Source organism: Carettochelys insculpta, chromosome 1, assembly GCF_033958435.1.
Source record: "Carettochelys insculpta isolate YL-2023 chromosome 1, ASM3395843v1, whole genome shotgun sequence".
Taxonomy (NCBI): Eukaryota; Metazoa; Chordata; order Testudines; family Carettochelyidae; genus Carettochelys; species Carettochelys insculpta.
In genome coordinates this window covers 287188593-287204228 of record NC_134137.1, presented here as the reverse complement: position 1 = coordinate 287204228, position 15636 = coordinate 287188593, and positions in this window count along the sequence as shown.

The window sequence follows — 15636 nt, the reverse complement described above, 5'->3', positions numbered from 1 at the left end:
GGCTGGCTCTGCTCCAGCCACGGGGCTGCAGGGTCTCCCCCCGGCACTACTGCCCCCACTCCTGTTGCGTAAACACAAGATATGCACATGTTGAGTGCGCCTATCTCGGGGGACTACTGTATATCATAGTTTCCCAAACTAGGGGGGCGTGAAGAAATTCCGAGGGGGTGTGAGGCAACCCAGTCCCTCCCCATCATTTCCCCCACCCGAAGAAAGAGCCAGCTTTGCTGGCTGCCTGTTTCTTATAGCAGCTGCACCAGGTCACCCACGTAAAATGGCAGGGGCTGACAGCCAGAAGCAAAGGCCCATGTGGAGCTGGCTGCCTCCTGCAAAGGTGACTGAATGTAGGTTGGAGGGGGAGGAGGAAGAGGATGGGGTTAGATGGGGGGCTGGGGATGGGGTAAGAGCAGGGGCTGGTGGTGCCTGGCTTTGTGGGAAGGGAGGGGCTCAGCTGGGTGGCTTGTAAGGGCTGTGGGGCTTGGGCATCTTGGGCTAGCAGGTGGGCAGCTGGCCCTGGCAGTATGGGGTGTCTTGGGCTGGCAGGCACGCAGCTGGCCCCAGCAGTGTGGGGCTCTGGTGGCTGGCAGGCGGGTGGCTGATGGGCAGGCAGCTGCTCCTGGCAGTGCAGGTCTCAGGTGGATGGGTGGCTGGTGCAGGAAGCTCTGGTGGCTGGCATGGAGCTCAGGCAGCAGGCCAGTTGGGGCTTCACCAGGCACCCACAAGGGACCAAGAAAAGCTATTTGTGCTTATTTTTAGTTTTAAATAACATTTTATATCAAGTTTTTGTGTTTATTTTAAACTAGGAATTGACTTTTTTGTAAAAGTGGGGGTTGGATGATGGTAAAGAGGAGGTGGGGGGCGTGAGTATTTCTCAAAAAATCAAAAGGGGAGCATGATGCTGAACAGTTTGGGAACCACTGCTGTATATGAAAGGTTGTTACTAAGAGGTGGGTGAAAAATTGTTTGCATAAACCTACTATAGGACAAGAAGCAATGGGATTAAATTGCAGCGAGAGAAATTTAGGTTGGACATTAAGAAAGCTTCCTGTCCAAGGAGGTAAACACTGGAACAAGCTGCCTGGGGAGGATGTGGAATCTCCATTACTAGAGGTTTTTAAGAGCAGTTTAAACAAATGCCTGTCAGGGGTTGTCTGATTCTTATTTAGTCCTGTCTTGAGCGCAGGAGTCAGGACCAGATAACTTAGCCAGGCTCCTTCCGCTTCTGCATGTCTGTGATTCTGTGACTTTATGTAACATTTGCAAAACGAGTGAGGTAACTATTTCACGCGACTTGGTTCTGCAGGACTGAGGTTAGTTCTGGGGATCACATTCAGAAAAAGTCATGCAAAGAGTTCAGAAGAGGGCAATGAAAAAGCAAAAACGTTCTGGAGAACAGGACAAAAAAACCCTTGAAAGAACTGGGTCTGTTCATTCAGCTGTGGTAGGGAATGGCAGAGTGGGGGACTATACAGTATAGTTCTATGGGTCTCTAGGAAGGGATGTTATGGAAAAGACAAGGGTCAAACATTCTCTCTTATGGGCTACGTCTACACGTGCACGCTACATCGAAGTAGCTAATTTCGAAGTAGCGACATCGAAATAGGCTATTTCGATGAATGACGTCTACACGTCCTCCAGGGCCGGCAACGTCGATGTTCAACTTCGACGTTGCGCAGCCCAACATCGAAATAGGCGCAGCGAGGGAATGTCTACACGCCAAAGTAGCACACATCGAAATAGGGATGCCAGGCACAGCTACAGACAGGGTCACAGGGCGGACTAGCGCTTCCGGGGCAACAGCTAGCCGCTCCCTTAAAGGGCCCCTCCCAGACACACTCAGCCTGCACAGCACGTGGTCTGAGGAGCCATAGGCACACAGACCCCGGGCGCTGCAGTCATGGACCCCCAGCAGCAGCAGCAGCAGCAGCAGCAGCAGCCAGAGGTCCACCCAGCCCTCCCGGCAGGAGCAGGGCTTGCCCTGCTCCATGCCATGCGGGAGGCAGCTGAACACCTCCTTGGTACACCGGAGGAGGAGCTGCCCCCAGGGCAGCAGGGCTCAACCCCTAACCCTGCAGCACCCCGCCTCCCCCCCCGCCTCACACGCCGGCGGCTGTGGAGCTACCCCACCAGCACCGACTGGTGGGAGCGGCTGGTGCTTGGGGAGTGGGACGACGACCGCTGGCTCAGGAACTTCAGGATGAGCCGGCAGACATTTCTGGAGCTGTGCCAGTGGCTCACCCCCACACTCAGGCACCAGGACACCGCCATACGGCGTGCCCTCACAGTGCAGAAATGGGTCGGCATCGCTGTCTGGAAGCTGGCCACTCCCGACAGCTACCGATCCGTGGGGCAGCAGTTTGGTGTCGGCAAGGCCACCGTCGGGGCTGTCCTCATGGAGGTAAGAGATCCCACGGGGGGAGGGCAGGGCAGGGGAGGGGGGCCCGGGCACAGGAGGGCAGGGCAGGGCAGGGCCACGCACACCCTGCTCACCCCTCATTGGGGCTGTCCCATGTGCTTTCTCTGCAGGTTGTGCGTGCCATCAATGCCATGCTCCTGCACAGGCTCGTGAGGCTGGGGGACCCAGATGCCACCATCGTGGCCTTTGCCACCCTGGGCTTCCCCAACTGCTTCGGGGCTCTGGATGGGACTCACATCCCCATCCGCACCCTGCATCACAGTGGAGGACGATACCTGAATCGCAAGGGCTACCATTCTGTCGTCCTCCAGGCCTTGGTGGACAGCCGGGGACGTTTCCAGGACATTTATGTGGGCTGGCCTGGCAGCACCCATGACGCCCGGGTTTTCCGGAACTCGGGCCTGTGCCGCCGGCTGGAGGCGGGGACCTACATCCCCCAGCGGGAGATCCCTCTGGGGGACACCACCATGCCCCTCTGCGTCATCGCAGATGCGGCATACCCCCTCCGGCCGTGGCTCATGCACCCCTACACGGGCCATCTCTCCGCTAGCCAGGAGCGCTTCAACGAGCGCCTGAACCATGCGCGCCAGGTGGTGGAGCGCTCATTTGGCCGCCTGAAGGGACGCTGGAGATCTCTCCTGACCCGCCTGGATGCGGGCCCCAACAACATCCCCCTGATTGTGGGTGTCTGCTACGCCCTGCACAATTTGGTAGAGAGCAAGGGGGACACCTTTTTCCAGGGCTGGGCTGCGGAGGCCGGCAGGGCAGACGTCCAGCCACCTGCTGCACCCAGTCGGCAGGTGGACCCCGAAGGGACCCAGGTCCGGGAGGCCCTGCAGGCCCACTTCAATGATGAGGCCGCGGGGTGAACTCTGCCCAGGCCCCCCACTGCCCGCCCCTTCCTCCACCACACTCCTGCCCCAACGCCCACACCATGGAGCACCCCACTGCACCCCACTCCCACTTTTCCTGGAGAAATGACAGCATGCACTTGTGGCTGAACTTAAACTTCTTTTTGTTTCAGAACCTTTCTTTTTAACTGTAAATATATGAACCAAGAACAAACTATGTACAAACGTGGAAAAAAACTAATATGTACAAAAATAAAACAATACAAAGAAACAAGTGTCCTCAATAATAAAAAGAAAACCAGGGAGGATAAAGGGGAGAACTATTTACATGGGGGGGACGGGGCAAAGTGGGGGCAACAAATAACAGGGTCCAACTATATACAAGGGGGGGGGCCACGTCCCGGGCCCCTCACCCCTATAGCCCGGCACTGGGCGTGGGCGGCCGGGAGCCCCGCCGCGGTCGCAGCCCTGTCCGGGGCTGGCTGGGGGCAGGCCGGACCGGAAGGTAGGATGGCCGGCGAGTCTCAGTTGGCTCCAGGGGTCCCTTGGCACTCCGGCCCTCGGCGGTGGGTGGCGGGGCGACGGCGGATGGGATGGCGACGGGCGGAGCAGCTGGTGGTGGGGCTGGTGGAGCAGGCAGGGCGGGCGATGCGGCGGCCGGCGCGGCATGGGGGGCCAGGTAGTCCACCAAGCGGTTAAAAGTGTCCATATAGGCCCCCCATGCCTCCTGGCGCCAGGCCAGCGCCCGCTCCTGCAGCTGCAGCTGCTGCTCCGCGACCTCCAGCTGCCGTCGGTGGATGGCCAGCAGCTGGGGGTCCGTCGCCGTCGGCTGGTGGTGGTGCGGGGTCCGCCGTCTAGCCCGCCGTGGGGCCAGTCGGTCCTCGGCCGAGGGGCTGGCCTGGAGCGAGGGTCCCGGAGGGCTCTCCGGGATGACTGACGCCTCGCTGGCGCTCTCTTCCGGTCCTTCTGATGGTGCAGGTGCGGGACACAGGAGAGGAGGGGGGGAAGAAGAATGGAGACAGGCGTTAGTGTGGGCCCCGAGCCGTGGCCTTTGTCCCCCCAGCCCTGTGCTGCAGGTTCCCCATCCCCATCCCCGGGAGATGCTGCTGTGATGGATGGGGTTCAGGGGTCCCCCTGCCCTGCACCCCATCCCCTGGTGGGAGCGACTCTCACCTCACCCCGCAGGGTCTGACAGCAGGAGAGGTTTCTTAGGCCACAGATGCCCAGTTTCTGGCAGGAGTGACAGCACCAGCTGTCAGAAGAGACAGTCCTTCCAACCCGTCGTGGGGAGAAGACCCCAAGGGGGGCCCCTCTGGGATGCAGCTTTCTCCCTCCTCAGGCTGGCTGCCTTCCAGCTCTCCCTTCCCCTAGCCTCTACCTGTGGGCCCCGCCCTCCCCCTCCAATTCCAAGCCAGCTCGGCTCCTCCCTCCTCTTTGTTCAGGGCAGAGGTGTCACCTGCCAGCTGTAGCCCGAGGATCCTCCTTTGCCCCTGGGAGCTATTCGGCTCTTGTTGCTCATATGTAGCCTGAGTCTCCCTTTTGCACTCCCCCCACTCCAACACATGCTGCTGCTGCGGGGTGTCCCACCCTCTCCTCCCGGGGGCCCCTCGAGGTTCCGCTCCCCCCTGGCCCGGGGATGGGGCATGGCACGGTCATGCGGGGTTGGGGGGGCGGGGGGCAGGGGCTGATGCAGAGCTGTGAGGGCCATGGCCCTGCTGTCCTTGGGGCCATGGCCATGTGAGCATGTGGGGGGCCCTGGACACACATCTATTACCCCCGCCCCTCAAGCCCAGGGGTGTCCACCAGAGAGGGGTACATACCTGTCGGTCCACTCCCACGGTCCGGAGATCCCCGGGGGGCGGAGGCCCGGCTGCTGCTCCGGGATGGCAGGAGGAGGATCTGCAGGCTGGATTCTGCAGAGGAGGAGCCCCCCTCCTCCTCCTCCTCCTCCTCCTGCCGCGATGTCCCGGGGGTGGCCTCCAGGGGGGGCCCCCGGGGTGTGGGGCTTACCTCCGGGGCGGACTCCGGCTGCAGGGCCTGCTGGGGCTCGTCGGCCGAGGTGTCAAGGGTGGCCGGAGGGGAGGAGGTGTGCCGGGGGCCCAGGATGTCCCTGAGCTCCCTGTAAAAGGGGCAAGTGACGGGGGCGGCCCCAGATCGGCCGGCCGCATCCTGGGCCCGGGAGTAACCCTGCCACAGCTCCTTCACCTTACTCCTGACATGGTCAGGAGTGCGGGCAGGGTGACCCGGGGCAGCCAGGCCATCGGCCAGCTGAGCGAACGCATCCACGTTCCGCCTCTTGCTCCCCATTACCTGGAGCACCTCCTCCTCGCTCCAGAGCCCCAGCAGGTCCCGCAGCTCGGCCTCCGTCCAGGAGGGGCCCCGCTGCCACTTGCCAGCCTGGCTGCCCTGGCTCCCCTTGGCGGGGGTCCCCTGGGGGCGCTGGGGGGGCTGCCGGGCAGCCATCGCAGCTGGGTGGGGGGCTGAGGGATGTGCAGGCTGGCCGCGTGTCTGGGCTGCCGCCTGCACGTTCTCTCAGCTTCCTGCACAGGAAGGGAGGGGGAGGGGACCTTTAAGGGGCCGCTCCATGCGGCCACCATGGAGCTGAGGGGCTGGAGAGAGCGTCTCTCAACCTCTCAGCTGATGGCCGCCATGGAGGACCCGGCAATTTCGACGTTGCGGGACGCGCAACGACTACACGGTCCCTACTTCGACGTTGAACGTCGAAGTAGGGCGCTATTCCTATCCCCTCATGGGGTTAGCGACTTCGACGTCTCACCGCCTAACGTCGAAGTTAACTTCGAAATAGCGCCCGACGCGTGTAGCCGCAACGGGCGCTATTTCGAAGTTGGTGCCGCTACTTCGAAGTAGCGTGCACGTGTAGACACGGCTATGGTCACCAGAGAAACAACATGAAGATGAACAGATTTACGAAAAATATAGTGACACGAGGTTCTGATATTTGGGTCGTTCAATGAGCCCAGCCCTGCAGAAATACCTAGGTGCTTGATTACTCTTTTAATAATAAAAATAATTGTACTATTTAGCACTAAAGGGTCACTTTGCCTACATTCGTTAAAGGTACAGGGCTCACCTTTGTTGTGAAGTATTATTCTCATTCAGCAGATGTAGGGGTTGAGGCGCAAGCCACAAGACTAGACGGGGCATCTGGGGCTGATTCAGAGGTTGGATGTATAAAGGGTGAGCAGTTGCACATGATGTTTGAATTGTCTACTGCTGTGGATACTCTGTTCCTGTTCAGCATGCCCACTGCTCCTCACTGGAATTCTCTACCCAGAATGATTTGGAGCGAACTTTGAGTGCGAGGTGGAGGCTGGGGGAGAGACAACCCCTACAGCCATCTGAAGCAAATGAACCAGCTGTTTTGAGACCCTGTGCACAGCAGCTCCCCCCAGCCCCCATTTTGTAACTTTTCCCCAGACATACACAAGTGGGTGTTTAACTTCCTCTGGCCTCAATCCACCCCTACGTTACAAATCAGGGCATCCAAAACAACCCGTGAAGTGGCTCATTCTATTTCTAGTTGACTCAGCCTCCCGTTTATTTTTGTTTAATAAATGAAATCTGTCTGTAAAATTTGCCTGCATCTGGCAAACAAGTTCCAGACCGTTTATGTTATGCTTATGTAAGGTGGGGTGGGGAGGAGGAGAGGTTTATTTCATGACAAACACGCGCCCCCACTCCCTTCCTGAAAAGCCCCCAGGGACCCTGATTACCAACAGCAAGTGCAAGTCCTGGCTCTGATGCAGCAAACGGCAAGAGGTCGTAAGACAAGCCCCAGCATTGCCAAGCCCCCCAAAAAATCACAAATCAGACCCCCCCCAAAGTCATGAAATTGACCCTCCAATAGTTGTTTAAAAGATTATATTGTGTGGTTAGGCTGCCTTGCAATTTCTGAACTCATTTGCAGTATGTGTGTGTGCGTGTGCATGTGCGTGCATGCGTGTGTGTGTGTTCATGCGCGCGTGTGCGCGTGTGTGTGTGTGTATCCACACAGGGTGAGGGGTGGCTCTTACAGTTTTGCCAACTCTCCCAGATGTAGAGGAGGTGATTCTGGCTCCCACTGCTGGAGCCCTCACTGGCTGTCTGATATCATGGCGCTTCCGGCTATCCACAAACCTCAAGTTCTAATGAATTGATTCTGTGCCCAGCCCTGCCCCACATGGGCCCATTCTCTCCGCACCCGCAATGACTGATGCACCCCATGCCTCCGTCTGAATCCTCTGCCCTGCTTGGCTGAATCTGTCCCAAGAGGCGTGAAGGCTGAAGGCTGGGCTTAGAAATCACATGCCAGCTGAAGCTCCCCACAGCACTGTGAGACTGGCTCCAGCAGGCGCCGGAATCATGTTTCTCGTGATGAAATCGTGAGCATTGGCACTGCTGAAAACAAGGGACATAAGGAGTGTGGGGAAGCCAAGGGAGGCTGGGATGGAAGAGGAAACCACAGCAGATTAAGGGAGAGGAGGAAATTAACAAAGTGGGTTTTTTACAAAGAGGGTATTTTTTTATACAGTAGTTAGATACAGAAGACAAGGGGGGTGGCATGATACAAAAACTGTAGTCAACCAGCATGGGAGGAGCAGCAGTGGATTGCTGACTGATCACATTCAGGACCCACACTGTAATGGTACATCTACATTACCTGGCAAATAGACCCAGTCAGGGTGAAGATAGGGGGTGGGTTTGGTTGCGGAGGGGGTTAGAGCCTGCGAATGGGGTCCCGCAAAATTCTTTTGAATTTAAAAGGGTTCCATGGCCAAATAAAACTGGGAAACACTGATGTAGTGTCATATCAAACTAGGGAGCTGCCACATGCAAACTGTTTCCCTGAGGTGACCCCTCTTCCCTGTGTGTGAATTTTGTTTTGCTCCCTTCTGTCCAGAAAAAGTTGTTTGGATCTAGGCTTTTGGATTGATCTAGCACACGTTTAACCTTTAATCCATACCTGTTGTGGGTAAAGGCACCTTAATCTGGCTGCTTTACTGCCTGCAGAGAGGGTGGGAATAGGTCAGGAAAGGTCAGATTAATGGACAAATGTGATGAGACTTTGCTCAAACTCAGACACCAATCCTAAATTAGATGACTTTGCTAAAATGATCCATGGCAAAACTTACTGACAAACTGTCATCACTGGGCTTCAGCATCAACACCCAAGAGGTTCACACCACTCATGGAGCTGTTGCGTCGGGCAGGTTGCCAGCACTGCTACGGCATGTCAAATTAGAAAGGTTTCTCCAAAGCTGAAAGGGCTAGAAACTTGAGCTGGATCCCCAGCTAGCGTAAATCAGGGGTCTGCCTTGATTTCAGTGTGGTGACGCTGAAATGTGCCAGCTTTGTTGAATGAAACTTTCAGTCTGAGGAAATGGATGAGGGCTCCAGACAAGTGCTGGTACGGCCTCCCACCAAGGAGCCACTCAATCTTACCCCAGGCTAGCAGGGCGAGGGGAGGGGTGTGTGAAGAGGGACGTGGTGGGGGAAAGGGAGAGGCACAGTGGCTAAAGGAGCTAACCCTCAAAATAAGGGATAGTCATTAGGGCAGGCTGGGAAGATTGGGTTAGCTGTGTACCAAAACAGACTGTGTTTGTGAGTGGGCAGAGGTGGAGGAGGCAGAGAAAGCAATGAGCAAGCCAAGGGTCCTCTTCGATCTTCTGTCTGATGGCAAACCAAGACCCCCAGAGCCAATGTACACATGTCAGATGGGACAGGTTGGGTTTTGTAAGCCACATCCCCCCGTGACCGACATTAGTGTTCCTGCTGTCTGCCAGTTGCTGCCAGACCAGACATTCATCTTGTGTCTTATTCCATGTAAACATGAACTCGCTGCCAGCTTTTACTTCCCTCTGAAGAGCACACAGCCAGATCAGCATTATCATGGGCAATGGGCCCCAGCTGCTTCCTTGTCCCTCACTCCCCTGCTCTCAGCTGCTTCAGAAGTCAGGAGTCCCACTCAAGCCCCTGCCCAGCTCACAAGAGGCAGTGGGTTGTCAGGGAACAGGACATGCAGTAATGAAGGACTCCACAGCTGTGTCTACACGTGCACGCGATTTCAAAGTAGCGGCACTAACATCGAAATAGCGCCCGTCGCGGCTACACGCGTCGGGCGCTATTTCGAAGTTACCTTCGACGTTAGGCGGCGAGATGCTGAAGTCGCTAACCTCATGAGGGGATCGGAATAGCGCCCTACTTCGACGTTCAACGTCGAAGTAGGGACCGTGTAGACGATCCGCGTCCCGCAACGTCGAAATTGTGGGGTCCTCCATGGCAGCCATCAGCTGGGGGGTTGAGAGACGCTCTCTCTCCAGCCCGTGCGGGGCTCTATGGTTACCGTGTGCAGCAGCCCTTAGCCCAGGGCTTCTGGCTGCTGCTGCTGCAGCGGGGGATTCATGCTGCATGCACAGGGTCGGCAACTCGTTGTCGGCTCTGTGTATCTTGTGCTGTTTAGTGCAAGTGTGTCTGGGAGGGGCCCTTTAAGGGAGCCGCTTGCTGTTGAGTCCGCCCTGTGACCCTGTCTGCAGCTGTGCCTGGCTCCCTTATTTCGATGTGTGCTACTGTGGCGTGTAGACGTTCCCTCGCAGCGCCTATTTCGATGTGGTGCTGCACAACGTCGATGTTGAACATCAACGTTGCCAGCCCTGGAGGACGTGTAGACGTTATTCATCGAAATAGCCTATTTCGATGTCACCACATCGAAATAGGCTACTTCGAAGTAGGCTTCACGTGTAGACGTAGCCCACAGTAGATAGGGAATAGAGAATGTTCCAACAGTATCCATGAGACAAAACCAGGATTAATTGTAACATTTCACTAGGAAACCACTGCCTGGGGTAGTCATACAGCAGCCCCTCAGTAACCAGACTTATACTTCAGTGTCTTTCCCCACCACTAAGGCACAGGTGGACAATAGGCATCCCATGAGCTGGATATGGTTCGTCAGGATTAACCTCTGGCTGTCTGCTGGCGCTTTATTGACCTGTGCGTCTGTAGGTACAGATGCTTGCAGCTCCTGTGGCCCGTGGACCATTGTTCCTGGCCAATGGGAGCTGTGAGAAGTGGTGCAGACAGGGATAACACTTCCTGACACTCCCATTGGCCAGGAACGGTGATCCACAACCAATGGGAGCTGCGACTGGCTGTACCTGTGGAGATGCATATGATGGTCAGCCAGGGGCTAACCCTGGCCAACTGTATCCAGCCAGTGCATTGCTCATTGTTCTCCCCTGCACTAAGGGCTTGTGTACAGATACAGCTGTGCTGCTGCAGTGAGGCTGGGGGGTGAAGACACTTTGCCAACAAGGGAGCATGCTCTATAAGCATAATCGAACCAGCACCTCAGGAAGTGGTGGCTGTGTCGGCAGGAGATGCTGTCTGGCTGACATAACATTGTTCACAACAGCACTTACGTTGGTATCACTTAAGGCACTCGGGGGTGGTTTTTTTTGTTTTTTTTTTAATCCCCTTAGTCTATGGCTAAACTGCAGGCTTCTGTTGGGAGACCAGAAGTCTCTTGGCAGAAGTCTGACACATCGGGAGCTTTCTGCTGACACCCCTGTACACCTCATTCTGCGTTCCACGAAGAACGGCTGTCTTGGCAGAGGGGATTTTCCTGACATTTGGCCCCCTTTGAATGGGGGAAAGCCTCTCCCGACAGAACTGCCAGCAGGATATACGCAAGTTCGGTGCACAATTTATGTAGCTTTTGCCGACAGTTCTTGGCAATCCAGACACAGCCTTAGAGATCTAAGTTATGGCGACATAAGCAGTCATGAAGACTTGCCTTAGTTGAGATGTTTAGTACAGGAGTTTGATGTGAGTTGGAACAATTCTTTTTTCTTAGCTCCCTAGGAAATTAGATGTCATTTTTTGACTGCCCCAGATTGCCAGCCCGTCTAGAGGGCCCCTTGAATTCTCCTCCCCCCTCTCATAAACCACATAAAGCCTCTTATCTCTGCTGGGATCAACGAGAACAGTCCCATATGGTGTTATTGCGTGTCTCAGGAGAAGTAACCAACGCCCCTAATTAGGCAATACAGGAGGAATGCTGGCTCAGCCCTGGGGCCTTCTCAGAGGCACAAACAATCACAGGGGGATCCAGGAATGAAGGCGTGCAGTCAGCCAGGCGGCAAGGGATGGAAAATGGCATCAATCCCCAGGCCAGCAGGGGCATGTCTGTCAGGTGCAGATTAAAGTCAGTTTCATACCCCAGGGTTGCGTGTGCCAAGGAGAAGCCAGAAGAGTGAGAGAGGCAATAAGGTGCATGCTGGTGTTTATGTGCAGAGAGGCGAGAAGGTGCTGAAGCAGAGCTCAGAGCTCTTTCTGGGTCTGCGTGAGTCAGTTCCTTCTCTTCCCTCCTTTTGTTGTTTTTTTCTCTAAGCTTTTCATGCAATCTTCCATGAGGGAGACGTGCTGCGTGGGTGTAGCTCCTTGGGGAACAACACTAGCATAGCCCATTTACTCACTCTGCTATCTCACCCTGCTCAGAGCAGGCCTGACACAACGCAGTGGGACCCACTCCAGTGGCTGAGCTATACGCGAACGTTTCCAACTATTGCTATCATGGTGGGACTGCAGCAACAGAAGTGGATTTTTACAGAACCCCCAAGGCAGCAGTGGCAGGTTACCACGTGGGACGATGAGGCCTGTATCCAGAAGCCCTGACCAATTTGGGGGCCCTGGAAAAAATTTCTCTCTGCCAAGGCCCCCAGGCTGCAGGAGCTCGTGATCTCTTCCCTGGCCCCAGGGCCACAGAGGGCGCATAGCGATTCTTCAGTCTCAAAACAAAAAAGTAGTCCAGTCCACTGCTTTTTTGTATGGATAGTATACAGACTAGCATGGCTTTCTCTCTGTTACTCTTAAGTCTCAGTGCTGCTATTTTAAACAGTCTGGACTGCCTATGCTTGCCATGAGCAGCATAAGAATGGGATCTGTAGGCAGACATGCTGAATGACTGCCTGAGGGGTAACTTTTAAAAATCTCATAAATTTACCTTACATCTTATTTACTGTGCACATTGAGCAGGCCCAACAATGAACACAACACAGAGGTTGCATCTACACTAGGAACTAACTTTGAAGTTAACTTCGAAGTTAGGCACTACATCAAAGTAGCCAGTAGAGAGTCTACACACATTTTCCTTTACGTCAAAGTTAACTTTGAGGCACAGAGCCCAGCTTCAAAGTCCTTACTCTATTCCTGGGGATGGAGTAGTGCCCCACTTCAAAGTTTTAACTTTGAAGTAGGGTGTGTGTAGACACTCTAGTTTGAAGTTATTTGTGTAGTGTAGACACCATCAGAGTCAGTAATAACACCTGCCTCAAGGGATTTACAGTCTAAGGGTACATCTACACTACCTGGTAGATAGATCCAAACAGGGACGATATTCTGTGGTTTGATTTTGCAGGCCTAGTGAGGACATGCAAAATCAAATTATTGGGGGTTGACAGTTAACCACTGTACTCCTCAGTCTCATGAGCAGTAAGGGATTTTGATGGGAGACTTTCTCCTATTGACCTTCCTCAGTGAAGATGGCCAGGTAAATCGATTGCAGATAAGTCGATTCCAGCTATGCAATTGCCATAGCTAGAATTGTGTATCTTCAATTGACTTTAAGGTTTAGTGTAGACCTGGCCTCAGTTAGGCAGAAAACACCCAGGCAATGAGCAGAAGAGAAAAGTTCCTGGGAGGTAGAGATGTACTTTAAAAAAAAAAAAGGTAGAAAAATGATATAAATATAACACACTGATTTCTAAGGCCTTGCCTACTCTGGGGGAATGCACCGTGCTAAAAAATGTGTTCACTACTCTTGGGTTTACTATGACCAGCTAATAATAAATAAATAATAAATAATAATAAATATGCTCACACACTGGTAAATTTAGCTTGTGCTGGAGAGGCAGACCCCACAGAGAATGGAAAGATGATGTAGTAGATTGGTGTGGAGCTAGTCTACAGAAACTAAGCCACTGAGCACTGGATAGGGAAAGATGGAAGGAAATAGTGAGGGAGGCATCAGACACCAATGGGCGCTGAGCCCATGGTTGATGATGATGATGATGATGATGATGATGATTGTGAGCTCTAGGCACTACTTCTGTTCAGTAGCAAGTTAGCCAGCACAATGTTTCCAGCACAGTACATTTTCCCTGTGTAGCCAGGGCTTCTGAAAGTTACATATACGTGAGAACGAGACAATAAGTATTGAAGTCTAATGAATTCCAGGCAGTGTCATTGATGGGTTGGGGGGCAAAGGGCCACAGACTTGCTGGGCGACTGGACAAGATGGGAGGGAGGCTCCTTTTTCTTGGAGGGGTTGGGGAGGGTCTTTATTAGAAGGGGTGGGTCTGGGGGCAGCCAGCCCTCAGCACCACTTGGAGCATGCTGCGCTGGCCTCCTCACTCCCAGCAAATCTGGAGAGGCCCAGAGCGTGCTGCAGGTTGCTATGGCATTTGAAAGGGCCCAGGGCTCTGGCTGCTGCTGCTCTTGCAGTAGGGGCAACGGCATCTGGGGACACCGGGCCTTACAGCAACTGACCCCTTTGCTCTGCTCCACCCCCATTCCCCATTAGAGGACCTGAGTGTCACCCATTTACTCCAAACCAGGAGTGTGTCACCTATGGACCCAACCCTGCAGATAGAGCTGCACCCATTCGTTCACTCTCTACATGGGTATTCTGCCGTGGTTTTCTCTCAGGCTATATCTACGTGACACCACAAGCTTGAAACAAACTACAAAATTTGCACTACACAAATTGTATTTTGCATAAATGTTGATGGCTGTCGGAATAGCGCACCTGATATCTTGAAAACTGTTTTGAGACAACGGGCACTTTGCAGAGACACAGACAGCTCCTTCGGGATACGACAGTACCCAGAAATAGTGACTGTCATGCAGACGTAGCCTCAGTGTCCTACTGATGGGCTCCAAGTTAGAGCTGGATGGAGCTTGGTCTTCAAGGTTAAAGCATTTTTCCCCTACATGAGCAGCTACAAGAATGGTTACGGTGACCATCCGTCCCGTATTAGGTGGGATGGTCCCCTATTTAGGGAGCCAAAAAGGCATCCCGACTTATTTTATAAACGGGACCAATTGTCCCGTATTTGACCCTCCCACCCCGGTGACCTTTCCCTGTGGTGGCTGGAGACTCACAGGGCTCTTTCTCCAGCCACTGCCATTGTAAAATGTAGCTCCCTGCCTGCTGCGCCACTGGGACTCCACTGCTAGCCCCAGCCACCTTGTTCAGGTGCATGGTTGGGCCGCGGATGGAGCTGGGGGGCGGGAAAGTTGGGGCTGGAGCTGGGACCATCACAGTCCAGAGCCATTGCCGGAGCCCCCTCCACCCCCAGTCCATGCTGCGGGGCTGGGGTGGAGCCAGAGCTCTACTACAGCCAGAGCCCTGCACAGTGCAGGGGCAAAGCTGGGGCCAGGGCTGTATGGTGTGGGAATGTGGCCCCCCCGGCCCTCCCCTGGGACTGGAGCCCCCCCTCCCGGAGTCCCGCCATAGGGCTGGGGTGCAGCTGGGGCTGGAGCTTTACTGGAGAGGCCCCTGCTGCGGATCTGGGGCCAGAGCCCTGCCTGGTGCGAGGGTAGAGCCACCTGCCCCTGCCAGCCCTCACCCCCTCACAAGGCCTGGGCTAGAGCCTTGTATTGTGTGGGGCTGAGCCCCCGCCCCCTGGATGTCCCGCAGGGCTGGAGCCCCCACCGTCCTGGAGCCCTGTGTGGTTTGGGGCTAGGGCCTGAGCCCCTCTGGAGTCTGCAGCACTGAGCCCTGAAGAACCTGCTGCAGGCTGGTTTCTCTCCCAAGCCTCAGTGGGCGGGGGGTGGGTGTGTGGGTTCGGGGTGGGAGGGAGGGCGCAGGAGTGGGCTGGAGGTGGATGACTGGGTGGGAGTAAACTGCAGCAGTGGGTGGGGAGTTCAAGGGCAGGAGGTGAGAGGTCTGGATGGGAAGAAGGGTGTAGCCATTGCCTGATGCAGGGTGACCATCTGTCTCATTTTAGCTGGGACAATCCCCAGGGTGTCCTGTATTTACCCTAGGGGAATATGGTCATCCTAAGAATGATGTGAGATGGATTTGTGATGATGATTATTATATACCAGGGGGTTGGAGTCAAATTAACCCAAGTCCATGTATAGACTTTTTGTTCCCATTTAAACAAAATTAGGACTACCATGAAAGGGACTTTCACCAGTGGTGTAGTTAGCCCTGGACCTCAGCCCCTGACCATGGAGAACGAGTACACAAGGGTGTAGCGAAAACTTCAGACCCTCATCCTTTTTCCTTCTCTCCCATTTCATGAGAACAAGTAATCTTTTGATAAAAAATAACAGCTCATAAATGTACTGCAACATAATTCTAAT